The 15317-nt window shown below is 35.9% G+C and overlaps 1 protein-coding gene across 8 annotated transcripts in view; it reads right to left on the bottom strand.

Annotated features, from left to right (window-relative positions):
- PRR16 (proline rich 16) overlaps nt 1-15317 on the bottom strand; it is a 318375-nt gene that overhangs the window by 119441 nt on the left and 183617 nt on the right. The window contains exon 1 of one of the 8 annotated variants that reach the window (XR_004318664.1): nt 11085-11204. The exons of the other annotated variants lie outside the window; for them this stretch is intronic. The gene's annotated coding sequence lies outside the window, so the exon portion shown is untranslated. Of the gene's footprint in view, nt 1-11084; nt 11205-15317 lie in introns of those variants that run through there. 8 annotated transcript variants of the gene reach the window in all.

Here is a 15317-nt window from a genome sequence, read left to right as displayed (position 1 = left end):
GTTTTTCATGACCTTGACAGTTTTAAATATTACTGGTCAAGTGCTTTGTGTAATATCGCTCAGTTGGGATTTATCTGATGTTTTTCTCATGGTTAGACTGGGGAAATGTGTTTTCGGAAAGAAGGCTGCAGAGGTCAAGTGGCTTGTCGTCACATCATACAGAGGGTGTTTACTATTAATATGACTTATCACTGTTGATGTTAATCTGAATTATTTTGCTTCAGGTCCTATTTGTCAGGTTTCCCCATTGTAAAATTACTTCTTTTTCTCCCTCTTCATTTGGTATCTTTGGGAATAAGTAATATCTACGAAAAAACAACAAGCCTTTATGACTCCAAAGCACAGCATCTTACTACTACACTACATAGAAACCTATGTGAAGAGGACATTTACCACAGATCCAATGTATGGTATCTATGTAGAATGTCAGTCCAGAAAACACAAGCACCATTGTAAATGTGTTTTTCTCACTGAATCATCTCAGTCAATTAATTGTCAAAATAGTTAATTAACTTGATCTTTTGACCAGTGTGCAATTACAGAAATAGTCTTGGACTGAATCCACACAAAGTCAAGTGAAAGAACTAGAAAGTAGTCACATGGTTCATATAAAAATCATCTGAAAATCTGAGTTGGTCAAATTTTGGATGATTTTCTTTCTTTCTTTCTCATTCTTTTTGCATGTGTGGACTAGTTACAGAGTTTCTAAAGAAAATTTCCAAAAATATATACCACATACTATAAAGAATTGATATTCTAAATACAGAAGAATGTTGAGGGAATCTATTCATATAAGATTAAAATTGATTACTTTAGTTAATGTATTAAGTAATACTTTCTTAAGAATATAATGAACAAATAAGTTATTGCTATCATTTTTATCTCATGAGGAGCTGAAATGTATATGTCCAGTGGGATACATGCTTGAAGAATATGTACAAAGTCGTTCTCTAGTTGAATGTGTAAAATATTCTACTAATCTAACAATCCAAAAAGTAACATACTATGTTTTCCATATACTATATTGTAAGTTATATAAATACCCTCAACTCTTAAATAACCATTCAGCAATTTAAACTACTTTCCAAATGGCCAGTGGCTGGAGTTACATCTGTTCACTTTATGCTTAAACCTGGTTTTCATCCTTCTTTTAGAATTGAAGTAAAAATAAGACACTGGATAACTCACGTCCCCTGTATAGTCAGTAGGAATAGAAATGACAATGATCTTCAAAAACAGGTTCTGCTGTCTTCATCCATCCCTGAGGCAGAACGACTCTTGATCTTCATGCTAGCTTGGAATTATGTGGGCTGCCCCGACTGTCATACACCACAAATCTGAATGATCAATGTAATGTAATGATCAGTGTAAATCAGCAAGATATACATCGAAACCTTCCTAGAAAGACTTATACCACTGAAGTTCCATCACCTTAAAACTGATATTCATACTGAACTTCAAAAGAGTAGGAGAAAACTATATTGAGATAGAGCTAAAATGTTTCCCAGACAGTTTATTTCTACACAACTTAAATCTTCTTCTAATTCATCTGTGGTGTGCTGGAACCAGCTTATACTTGCTTTCAAGAGCCATTTGATAATTTTTTTTTGAACTGTATGAGCCTATTGTTAAACACAGGCATTATTAAAACTTAAATTATGTAAAATTACAATTAATCATATTGAAACAAAGATAATAAATATTCAAAACTCTCCAATCCTCCTTACTACCATATATCATTGAGATGATTTACATCTGTTGGGTACAGGGGAAATTCCACATATGGTGTGCTCCCATGCATCTCTTCCCAACTCCACATTCAGTGACATCAGGTTAGTACCCTGAAATACGTCACGGTGGGAATATTTACACCATGAAAAAAAGCAAAAGTTACAAACAAGTGTTCTACCCTACCACCTCAGAGAACTGGTTGTTAAACACTTATCAACACACCACTGACCAAGCCCATAGTTAACTCCGCCTCTTGCCAATTCTATCTGCACCCTGCCATCTTCTTAGTGTTGATTCTCTTTAAAGCTACATGTTTCGGGAAAACTTTCAGCTCTGTACATAATCCTGGTTCATTTAAAAATAATAGATATTTCTATCTTTTGAGAGAAAAGTAGAAAAGCAATGTCACTTCAAACAATCACTTCTCTGTGAGAAAGTTTCTACGTAAGTCGAACAAATTGTTAATGTAAAGGAAGGTGGGAGAGCTTACGGATGGTAGACAGAAGTGGGTTTAATCCTGATTTTACTATTTTCTACACAGGTAACATACTTAATCTAAGTTTGAATCCTTGTTTGTTAAAAAAAGTAAAAAATGAAAGGGTAATACCCTATGCTATAGATCTTTTGTGAAGAGTACATTCAGACAATAAACGTAAAGTTACCACAGATGCTTGGCAAATATTAGCTATTTTTTATAGCGTACCCCTAGGTTTGGCAATGTATCACCATTGTGAAAAGAGAAGCTACAATTCAAAAACACCTAACGAGTGCAACGTAGATGAACCCTTTCTAAGTTCTGCATGTATATTTATACTGAATATTAGCACAGCAAAGCTCAGAGAAGTTCTGCATATAAGAAACCTAAATATATACATATTTAGCAGGGTTCCTAAAACTTCTCATATTTTTCTTGATTTTCCCGTTTCAGTGAATGGTGAACCCATTCCTCTCCAAAGTGCTACATTTAACAGTGTATTAAGTCCTCTCAGTTGTACTTCTAGAATGTGGCTAAAAAGGCATTTATTGGTGCTTCATTTCTCTGATAGCACCAAACCAGGATCTCAATACCTCTCCTCTACAGACAAATAACATTACATACCCTGGTAATTTCCTCATAGGACCTGTAAATACTAGTTGTTTGTGAAGTACTTTAGGAAATGATGTTACGATGGAGTATGACACATATTTTTACAAAGGACTGCAACGTATTCTAGGCTGACATAATTTGAAAGAATTAAAAGTTTTTAAAGAGAGTTCAGAGGTCAGCCAAAAGCAATTACAGATCTTAAAACATTGTACTTAACACTAACTCTTTTAGAGACTGGAGTTATTGAAGAAATAACTCAAAGGCTGACATAATGGATGTCAGTAAGAAGGCTTAACTGTCAAAGGAATCGGTCACATGCAGTCTATCAAGCCACACACCAAAAGTAAATGAGCTTACATTTTGGTAAAAGTGATTGATTATACCAAAGTGTAGTTCCACACAGAAAAAAATTATTGGCAGATACTGATAATTATCACCCAAATATAAAGTGATTCTGTTTATTTGAACTCTTTTTTAAAATCTCTTCAAAAACTAGGCAGGTTTTCATGTATCTGTAATATGTTAATTGAAAGTAAGAGAAAAGATTGGAGGATATTCTATAAATATATGATTGAACCAAGACACATATTGAAAAATAACTGAACAACTGTAGGGAAACTTGTCAATGTAGACAGTATTTCTTTCTAAAAACCTCTTTTCCTATGCTCTTTCTATCATGGCCTCATTCTAATTCTTTTCTTAATCTTAACTTCATTTTGAGGCTCCTATGAATTACTTATAATTTACTTTATTTCAGAAAGTAATTAATACAAATTTTATTCTTGTCATTCTAGAAAATTTCCAGACTTTTATACTGCTGTGGCAGCTGCAGGGACCGAAACTGTCATCTCCCTAGAGAATCATTGACTTTTCTTGCCACAACATGCTATTTCTGCAACCCATGTTCCCTGAAAACTTCTTGACTTATGCCTTTGCCAGTCATGTCCCCTTTACTTGGATTGTGCTCCTCCTGTGAGCTAAAAATTCTACAGTTCTCCAAGTCTATGCATTCATCCTTTGATTTGTTTAGCAAAGAGGGACACATTGATGAATAAGATGGTCATTTTTTTCTATCCTTAAGAAGTTCCAGTGTGGAGGCAACAAAAGAAAATTAAAAAAAATAACAATCTCACAAATAATTAGCTGCAATTGTGAGAGGCGCTAAGATGGAAGAGTTAAAGGCAATATTTTCTAAAGATCTATAAGTAACGTGACTAAAACTACTGTGACACTTTCTTCATCTATCCCTCACAACCACAAAGAGATTACAGTCATTTCACCACCTGTCTCTAAATCCCACATCATTTTATATTTCAGTAATGTTTTAACCATCATTCTATATTTATCACACCCTGGTCTGTATGACTCTTATTTGCGATCTGAACGTGTTCTCCTATATGGGAGATTGGGAGGGACTCCTGAACATCTCTTTCTCACAGATAAGCAGTTTAAATCAGTCACGGTCCCCACACTGGGCAATAAAACATAAAAGAGGAGAGTGCTGGGCTGTTTCCAGGAAAAAAATTTCCTCTCCCTCAAAGATGATAACCACGAGATAACACGATATGATTTTCCTTCTTCTGGTCATTGATATTCAACATGTAATGCCTGCAAGTACGGCCGATAATTAGTCACCAGAGTGAGCATAATTCCCAAATCAAGGATGACACAACAGATCAATAAGAGAAGCCTTGTATCGGTGGGCTGCTGAATTAACCAGTCCTGTGGTGCCCCCCAAACATACCTATCCCCAAACCTGTTATTAAGTGACTTACAAATTTTCCTTTCTGTTTAAGCCAATAATTTGCAGCAAATATCGATATATTACATTACTAGACTATAAACACTCTGAGGATGGGGAATGTCTTCTTCATCTTCATTATTTCTAGTATCTGGTATGACTTTTGCTCATAATAGTTGGTCAAAAATAGTAGCTGGGAAAATTAAAGTTGCATTTCAACTGAAATATTTTTCATTTATATCCTCTCTATCTGTGTGTGTGTGTGTGTGTTCCCAGGCTTTAAGCACTACAAAGCACTAGGTTTACAGTCTCAGTTTAATTAGGATGTATTTTCCATGATGCTATAACACATAGGTTGAACACTTATGATGATATAAAAAGACAGAAAAGTAATCAACTTTGTAAATCTTTCCTTCAATAAATAAAGGATTCATGTCCTGTATCCGATAACATGCCATAAACATAACCACGTAATCTGCAATTTAAAAAGAAAACAGAAAAGGTAAAAGTGTCAGGGAAGTTGAAAATACTGTACATTCTCCAGAGATGACAAGACATACAAATGTTGGCAAGGCACCTTGTCAGAAGAGAGCCACAGGGATACACGTTTGATTTTAGACAACAGCTGGCTTTAGGTGAATGGGCTGTTGAGACGAATCTTTTTACTGTAAATGAAAATCAGGGAAGAAAGCTTTCTATCAAAGTTCTCATTTCAAGTAATTTAAACTACCATATGGTTTATGAACTCACAGTATAAACCAACCGACGTCTACAAGCCAGTAACATTATTTCACTATATGAAATACCCTCAGTGACAGTGTTCTGTCTGAGAAATATAGGCATCATCCATTGCTCAAATAAAGGAACTGGAAGGACTTTTCAAATGCCAGGTCAAACGACGAATATGACTATGCACCATAAAAGAAATGGGGTCACCTGGCCCTCAGCTCAAAAGTTTATGAAATATTTGACCCAAGAGACAACATTAAGTGAAAATATAAATGTGATTCAATTTTCTGTTGACTCAGGTGTAAAGGCAATGGCTAGCTGTCAGATATTCTAGAAAACCCTTTGTGCACTCCCTGTGCGTTAACCCGCATCATCTATCTGCCTTATCCATCTTTCACTCCCATCAGGCTCTTTTATTAAAAACGTGAACAAAATTAAACACCATTTGTTATACTATCAGTATGTGACATTTCCCAAGCTTCTTATTCTTAGAATACTTGAACACTGCCTTTTGCCTTTATTCCACAACAGCCCTACTAAAAAATCAGAGCTTTTCAGAGGACCAATATTCTACACATCAGAGTCAAAGAAAAACAATAGTTGGCATTTATTAAATGTGTCCCTGTGCCTGCAATTAAACCAAGCACTTTAGGTACATTATCTCAATGAATCCTCATTATGAGACAGTTACTATCATCCCTATTCTTCAGAAGTGGAAACTGGAGATTAGAGAAGTTAACAGCTAACACACACAGCAAGTAAAAGAAGGTACAGGTTTGGAGTCCAGGTCTCTGAGTGCTATGGGCTCAGCTAAAATGCTTTAGCCCCAAGGGTCCTCCTCACCCCCTACTCCATCCAAGTTTACTGAAGTCCTACCCAAAAAGATATCACCCACTGGGCTTACTGTGAAGGCTCACTGGTCCATTGTACACTCTGCAGACATACTCTGTAATATTCATCACGTTCTCAATATAGATGTTTAAAATAAATTTTAAGAATTTTCAGGTAAAAAAGGATAAACCATTATCGGGATATTTCAAAATGTATTAAAGATTTATTAAGTATTTTGACCAAAACTGAGGAGTGAGTGAATATTACTGTTTTTAAACATGATTCCATTTCCAGCATTGCTAAATCTAAACAGTTACCTGAATGTACTCTGAACATAACACAGTCATGGGTGGTGACTATGAGGACCAGCGCTCACAGTACAGCTGTGCAGAGGAGAGACTTTATACAGGCTGGAGACCGGGCAGGCTCTTCTCAGATGCCTTCACCTTACAAATAATAAACTAAAGAAGCCGAAAGAGAAAGTTTCACAACCAACATATACATTGTTTTTTTTTTCCTTGTTTTGTTTTCTTACCTAAATGTCTCTTCTTGCTTTCAATCATTTTATTATCAACACACTTACATTTGAGCTCTTATTCCATTTAAAAAATGAGGAGCATGTCACTATAGCAAATATTTCAAGGTTATATTTACCTTTGGAATGAATTTAACTCTAATTAGAATAATTAAAAAAGCACATTATTTGTTCATGTTGCAAACATTTATTAATGATCCACTACAGACCAAAAGATTACGCTGAAAAGTCAAGAATAAAGACTCAGTTACTGACCTCAAGTATCTTAGAGAAAGAGACGTGAAGACAAGAGTCACAAGGCAGTATGTACGGAAGTGAAGGTCAAACGGAATGGGGACATATTATACGGGAAGGCAAGTTTTAGTGTGCCCGGAAGGGGGAGACGGGAGAGCACAAGGAACAGACGATGCTCACAGAGCATCAGGCGATGAGTGGCCAGGGCCTTGGAGTTCTTGTCAGACACCACATTCTGGACAGAGGGACCAGTGCTTAATGTGAAAGTCATGACAGAGCTCAGCATACTCGTGAAGTAGCAACCGTTCAGTGTGGCTGCAGCATGAGGTGGGAAGATGGAGTGCAGGAAACGAGCTTCGACAGGCGGATGGCTAGGGTTTATAGGTAACCCAAGGGGGCTGACAATTTTTTCCAGAATCAGTGGTTTTCCAGCAGCACCCCGTTCTGCCCTGCAGGTACACTGAGGTACCTGAGGTCACCTAGCAAGTCACGAAGAGAAGAACCTCTCAGATCACAGCTCTCTGACGTCCCGAACTTCACATCTAATCCACTCCAGGTAATTGGCATAGTACATAAAATATCCTTTGAAAGAGGATTCTGCTGACTAAAATCAGGTATGAAAACCACTGTTATGGGAAACAAGCAGCCACGGAGGAATTTTTAATGCACAGCATTCTTGTGCAGAAACGCTGCTTGAAAGTCATCCCCATTGCATGCGGGACAGTGCGACACTGTGACAGCGCTACCTGGAAGTGGGGTTCTCCTTTCCCAGCCATAGAAAAGCCAAAGAACTTAGAGAAAAGGAGGAGATAAAACACTTCCCTTTCCTATACATTTTTTATTCCCATACGTAGTACTTATTTATTTCTCTTGCTGCTTATCTTACTGTATTATAATGACTGGTTTTGTCTGTCTCAGCCATTAATCTGTTATCTCCACCAGACCAAGTATTGAAATGTTTTTAAATTTTATTTTTGTATTGTTGATTTACAGTGTTAGTTTCAGGTATAAAGCAAAACAATTCAGTTATATATATATAGTGGTATTGTAACACTTAATGGTTGAGTCTCTGGCCATTACACACTACCTGGCACATAGGTCTCAATAAACATTTACTGAATGAATTGAAACGGACTTTTTTTTTTTTTTTTTTTTTGCATACAGAGAAGAAAGGTCATGTTCTGCTCGGCCTCGGCACAATTTTAAAGTAGAGGGAAGTAGTGTTGAGCTCCTCACCCTCACTGGCTGTCTTTGTTTGCTTGTTTGTTGTGAACTCCTTGCTCCCTTCCCACCTCCATCCCTACTCTGTTACTCTGGTGTTCAAGGCACTGACCTTACAATGGCCTCTTTTTTAAAATTTGAGGCAATGGCTATTTCTCTCACTCATTGCCTCTAGGCTCCACAGGCAGTCAGCTGAGTCACTGAGAGTTGTTCAGAGACAGCCGACTCACAGGACGGCAAAGTGAAAACTGCCTAACCAGTTAGCTAGGTCAACCTAAAGGGTTAAAGCCCCGTAGTGGTTTTATGAGTGAGAGACTCAGGCAGAGGAGCAGAGGAGATGAGCTGTGTTTTGTTCCGTTTTGTCTTGTTTGGTTTTCTGAGATTAGTGAGGTCGTTGATAGTACTGTTTGTCTGCTTTATAATAAAGATGAAACGGTTAGCCACAAGTTATCCTGTGAAGAAAACAGCAGTACAGTGCATGCTCTCTGTTGGTCCACACTTAGGGCTCCCTTCACAGGCACATGCAACCATTCTAACGGTAACTCCTGTCCTCTGTCCACACATAAATGATTAGTGCATACGGAAAACACAATCTTTCCTAGGGCCATACTGCCTTAAAACTGCTACTTCCCTGATGGAGAATTTCAAAGTCATTTTGCATCATTAGAACGACCACCTTCAGGAGACCTCTGTGTGCGCCTGTCTCATGTTTCTCTCTCCATACGGCACCAGGCATGTTAATGTCATCAATATGAACATCCTTAGAGAACTTACAAGTCACAGATGTAATTCAGTCACATTGATTTAAAATGACAATGAGAATCTTTTAAGGTAAAGAAAAATGGGAATCAGAAAAGCTACCACCATTTTGGGGCTTTGGATTTTGAGTATACAAAAAGCATGTCTATAGAATTTTCCATTAATCTGAGTCTAGTCAGTCAACCTACAGAAGTAGATAGAATATAATATACATTGATATATTATAATAGGAAGCAAAACATTCTTCCTATTTATTAGAAGTTTATTTCCACTTTTATAATCTTAATATAAAACTGATTATAAGTAAGGTTTAATCCTTTCCAAACAGTTATATGATTTAAACATAGTAACTAAAAATTATTAAAATAATAAAAATATATTAATTGAATCCAAAATCACAATATTTTATATTGGTTAATGAGAAATCATTATGTATAAAATGGCTAAGCATCAAAAAATAAGTTGCTTACTAATAATAAATGTCATTCATTTGCTTGTTCTGAGGCAGTGGAAGGCACAGATGCTGAATTAAGTCACTCAATACTGAAGTTTGAAACAAAATCTGTCATTTTCCAATAAGAATAAAATAAGAGTTATAATGATTTTGGAACTCCTTGAAGTTAACGGCATAGAAAAGATCTTGGCTTCAGTCCTGTGAAATACATGGCTCAATTCCACTAAAATAATGCCTTTCACTAGGATTGAAGCACTTGCTACTGATCAGATAGTCCATTATATTGGAGTCATTATTATAAACTTAGTAATAAGAGAGTTTGCCCCATTTCTTCCTAATCAGATAGAGCGGTAGGAAAATAGAATAGAGGCAGAGCTATTTCTAAGATAAATATTACACCACAGGCTGTTTGTTTTGGAGCGTGTTAGAATGTGTGTATTGGAATGTCTGTGTGTGTGTGTGTGCGTGCGTGTGTGTGTGTGTGAAACACGGGACAGTGCAGAGCAGTAGCTCACAGCTCACAGCTAGACTCTGGAGTCAGACTGCACATGACCCAGGTTGTTGATCCCAGCCTTGCTATTTCCTAGTTATGTAACTTTGAGATGGAGCTTACTCTCTCAGAGACCCCTGCCTCTAAATGGGATTATAATAAAATTTCATCGACCTGTTAAAATTAAACGAGTAAATAAATGGAAAGAGTTGGAGCAGTGCCTGGTTCACAGCACTATTACTTATTGATTACCATTATTAAAATTCTTCTAACCTCTATGTGTCACGAATTTTCCTAAAAAATATTGGGTCAAATACATTGTTTAGACAGTTTTTGGATACATGTGTGTTTGAAGATATCACATTAATAATAACTTGATGAATGACCTTAGCAAATAACCGGCCTGGGATGCCATTTTTAGATTTTAAAAAGGTTTACTATGATGCCCGCCAACCCCGGAGGAGGAGTTCAAGAAGAATTAATGAATCAGGCTAAAATTTCTAACAAAAAGAATGACATAATATTATTATCGTGTCTCAACATCTTTTTGCCTTTATGTGTTACATTGCATGTATTTCAAGGCAAATCATCAACGAAATTCCTAAATCAGTTTTCCTTTTGAAAAAGTGTGTGGGAGAGAGTGAGTTGAAAGATGGAAAAAACAAACAAACAAACAAAACAAAACAAAACCAAACCCAGGAAGACATAAAGACAGAGGAAGCAGATTCATCTAATAAGGAAAAAAGCAAGAAAAAAGTAATGCTCAAGTGGTAAATTACTTTCCTTCCAATCTATTTCTTTTCATGCTCAGTAGAAAAGGATCATTCCAGGTTTACATTATGTATGTACATTTACAATCAGGGCTCTGAGTATGCTCTAGAATCATCAGCTTTAAAATACCAGCTCTTATTTTACTGCAGTGATATGTGAAGATGAGATTGTCTCTATTCTGAGTCCAGTAAGTTCCCTCTGAAGTTTTACATTTTAAATAAATCTTCACTATCACCGTATTCTGTTGTCACTTGCTTCTTTGTGCTAAGAGTCAAGTGCAAACATTAAGAATCTGTTTATCTGTAGGTAAGTACTGAACATTAGAGAAAACATAGTTAAACAACTAAGGGATAGGGAAGACGTCTGTTTCTCACAATATTCTAGACAAGATGAACTAGAAAACTTCTCTAAAACGTAGATCTAAGATTTGTTTGAAAAGAAAAGGGACTACCCAAGTACAAGAAACAGAAATGCAAGCCAATGAGCTGTATGAAAACAAACCTTGTGCTGAGGATGAAGGTGACTATTTGGGTAATCAAAGGGTTTGGGGTTCGATGCTCACACGGACCGCAGATGAGGCAGTGACACCTGCATCAAAGCTGAATCCTAGAAGAGCTGCATCTCGGTGAAGGGGTAGGCAAGAAAAAAATAAACATATCTATTCACAGTGGAATACAAGGCCATTTTTCTGCACTGTGGGTGCAGGAGAAACAAAGTGTTTATTTTGGTAACTTTAAAATTTAACTTCACCTGGGGTTGTGATTCAAATCGACAGAATTTGCACATCATAGTAATCTGAAGCCAGACAATGATAAAAGCCCATCTAGCAGGAGCTGGTGACAGCAGAGAAGCATCTGGCAGAAGCAGAGTCCAGTCAGATTTCAGGAGATTTTAAAGATTTAGAGGAACTTATAATCAAGAATGACAAAATTTGTAAGTAAACTATCCACTGTAACTGAGAGTTAGCACAGAGAGCAAACAATAGGAATAGAAAAACTCAAGCACTTAATAAAAAATATATAAACAATGAAACAAATACACTTACAAAAGTGACTAAAAGCATAAATAAGAACAGAATAAGATACTGTATATAAATGTAAATAAACTTATAAGCAAATTAAACAACAAATTATACACAGTTAAAGAGGGTAAGAGTGAACTATAGAAAATACATGAGGAAATAGAGTCATGTGAAGATTGTGAAAATATCAAAAAGTTAAGAGATGGAGATGACAGAAAAAGAAGGAACAACATTTAATAAAAGTTCTGAGAGAGAGAGAGGGAGGGAGGGAAGGGGACAGAAAGAATGAAAATAAGGAAAATGGGAATAAATCAGTATTTAAAAAAAAGAATGGCTGAGAACTTTCCAGAATCGACAAGAAACATGAATCCTCAGATAGAAGGGAAGAAAGAGCTGTGTGAGTGTCATTTTGGAAAAAACCCACACCTGGGGTCCTCATAGTGAAATGACCAATGACTAAAGAATATAGAAGATCTTGAAAGCAGACAGAGAGAAAAGACAGATTAACTGCTAAAGAATAAAAGTCATGCTGACCCCTGATTTCAGACTTTTCAAATGCAACAGTGGAAACCAGAAGATAATGGATTAGTATAATTAAAAGGCTGAGTGGAAATAACTATTTTCCTAGAATCCTTTTCCCAGTAAATCATCTAACATAATGGATAAAGCAAGTATTTTTCAAAGCAAAAAGAAACAGCACCTTCTATAGCTGTTCTTAGCCAAAGAATTAAAGGGCACACTTTAAGAATACGGAAACTGACCCAGAAAGGAGAGTGAAGCAATGGTTGAGCAAAGAAATTGGGAAACATCAGAAAAATTAAATAAGCATTGTCAGTAGAACAGAATAACCATAATGACTACTTCAGGGCATATAGATCAAAATGAATTTACAACACTGAACAGTAAGATAGTGAGCAAAATTAAAACATTCTAAGATCCTTTTATTGGTCAAGAAGCATACAGAAATACTTTCATGCATGTTAAATTTGCATTTGAGAAATGTACCCTTGCAATAATAAAGCATGCATATTAAAAAGTGAACATAGTCTCTAGAGAGCAGAAAAAAAAAAAGCGTGTATTTTAAAGAAGTTGAGGGAATTCAGCAATGAACATCAGTGGTTCCTGACTTTAAGATGCTTACTGTTGGATGGGAAGACACAGATACAATTTCATATACAGAAAGATAAAAATGTGCTTTATTCTAGAGAAACCCAATCTCTTTTGCCTACATTTTAAAGCCTTTCCTCTTTACAGCCTTAGGCGGTTAAAGAGTTCCAATAAACTTACATGTTTCCTAGACTTTAAAGAGCACAAGTGCTGTGCTTTGCCAAAAACACATAACAGAAACAGAATCCATTATTCAACATATGCACAGAGAGTTCTAACAAGTGTCTGCAAACTTGCCAGTACATGTGCTTTACATTAAGTCCACCCCACTCAGCCTCACTTATATCTAAAACACAACTGTCTTAAAAGCAAAATAAATGTAACCAGAAAAACGTTTACATGGTTCCCATACATACTGTTTTCTGAAAAAGATACCCATCCTTGTTCCCTTGCTGTCAGCACATCAGTTTCTGAATACAAAAAAAAAAAAAACAAAAAAACATGAAGTGAAAACAGGAGGCTGCAAATAAAAAACAAAGCATCCAGGCTTGACGTTCAGCCTTCCAGGGAACAATCCATCTTCATGTGTAAGGAACAGAAATTCACAAGAAGATAACAAAACAACTGAAGAAAAGATTATAAGATCCATGTTGCCGGTAAAAAAGAAATAGACCCAACAGAGTCAGGACAATAGAAAGGCGATATAATTGCAAAATATAATCGTACTAAGAATAGATCAAGAGATACTGTTTCAAACAACAACAAGAAAAACCACTAACAGTTCTTTCGTTTCTTTTAAGAAAGGAACTAAAAAGGAAGAGGGTGGATTTGTGAGCTTTTAACAAATCTGCCTTGAACAATAAGTTGTTGAGTCCAGAAGAAATGAATTGAGATCTAAGGTTTTTAAGTATCAGGAAATGTGCTATTCAGAATACTCCCGGGGAAAAATAACTTGGAGGTACATCACAGCCCAATTCTACCTTTTGTAAAAGCAGCGCTGTGTCTCTTTTCTTTTGTTTGGATGTATGGCAAGCAAGCACAGTAGTTAAATAATCTATATTTCCCTAATTTTTTTTCACAACATGTGAAGCCCACAGATGACAAATGATGCACTCAGGAACATTATTTTTAAACGGATATTCTGTGTGGGGATCAGACTTTTCTCCATCCTCCCCTTACAAGATGCCTGACAATGCACATCAAAGACTACTATAATGCATCAGTTCCAAGTTATCTTTTAAACCAATGTTACTTGCAGTTCCAACTTACTTCATGACGTTAAGAGGATCTTATAAGATGACAGTACCGAAACTGCTTAGGAAATCGAGCTATGATATCTACCATGGATCTACAAATTCATCAACTGGCACTTATTAAATATCTATTATTTCAAACAGTGAATGCAGAGTATTAGAATCACAGAGGGAATATATATGACTGGTGTTCAGGGAAGCTGAGCACCAGACCCATATCAGACATGTAAAAGGTACATGACTTGGGCTTAACCCCTCTATGCCTCTGTTGTCTTATCTGCAAAATGGGGGAGATAATAAATGAATGATTTACAGATCTCATAAGGTAGAAATAAACTAAAATCAAAGGATAAAACACAACAAAACTGGGCTGTTACTATAAAACAGTACATTAATTACCTATCCAGGATGCACAAAGCAGATTTCCTCTACACTGTGCAGATAATCCTCTCTACATAAATCTAGTACCATGATGCAACCTCCATTTAAACATTTTTATTCGAAGAGACAAGCTTTCAATAAGTATAGAAACTGAGTTTATTTCCAAAGTCAGATACTCAGTTTATCACATCAAAGGGAAATTGTGTCTGCACAGAATTCTGAATAAATAAAACTTCCTATTTTATCGCCAATTACTTTTTAAGGCTGAATGTAAAAATAACATTTTCTTTTATTCCACAAATTACGGAGAGCAGATAAATGTAAAAATTACAATGGATTATAAACTTTTGAACTTGATTTTCAGTCTGCTTTATCTTTATCACTAAACTATGATCCAAGATACTAACTCTCTGAGCCATGATCTAGGTTTTTTTTTTATTAACAACTGTATTAAGGAATAATTTGCATAAGATAAAATTCACCCATTTAAGTGTAGAATTCTTTTCTACTAAATGATTCTTAGTAAATTTACAGATTTGTGCAGCTATAGCCACTATCCACCTTTAGGACATTTTCATGACCCCAAAAAGACTTCTCATGCTCCTCTGAAGTCAACCCCTATTATAACCCCTAGGCCCAGGCCACTACTACTGTATTTTTCAACTCTACAGATTGGCTTTTTATGGATACTTCAGATAAATAAAATCATACACTATTTGGTCTTTTCTATCTGCCTTCTTTTATTTAGTATCAGCTTTTTATCGCTGATAATAGTCTATTGCATGGGTAGTTCATGTTGTTATCCAATAATCATTTGATGAACATTTGAATTGTTTCCAAATTTTGGCTATTATGAGTAATGTTGCTTTGATAATAATCCGGTTTCATGGGTAAATACTGAATTATACCATATATATATATAATACTGTAATATATGTATGTATCTGGAATGCTTAGTCTTAGGGAAACTGG

This window comes from Camelus ferus, chromosome 3, assembly GCF_009834535.1.
Source record: "Camelus ferus isolate YT-003-E chromosome 3, BCGSAC_Cfer_1.0, whole genome shotgun sequence".
NCBI lineage: Eukaryota > Metazoa > Chordata > Mammalia > Artiodactyla > Camelidae > Camelus > Camelus ferus.
The sequence above is the reverse complement of the archived record's forward strand: the minus strand, read 5'-3'. Positions and strand labels throughout refer to the sequence as shown.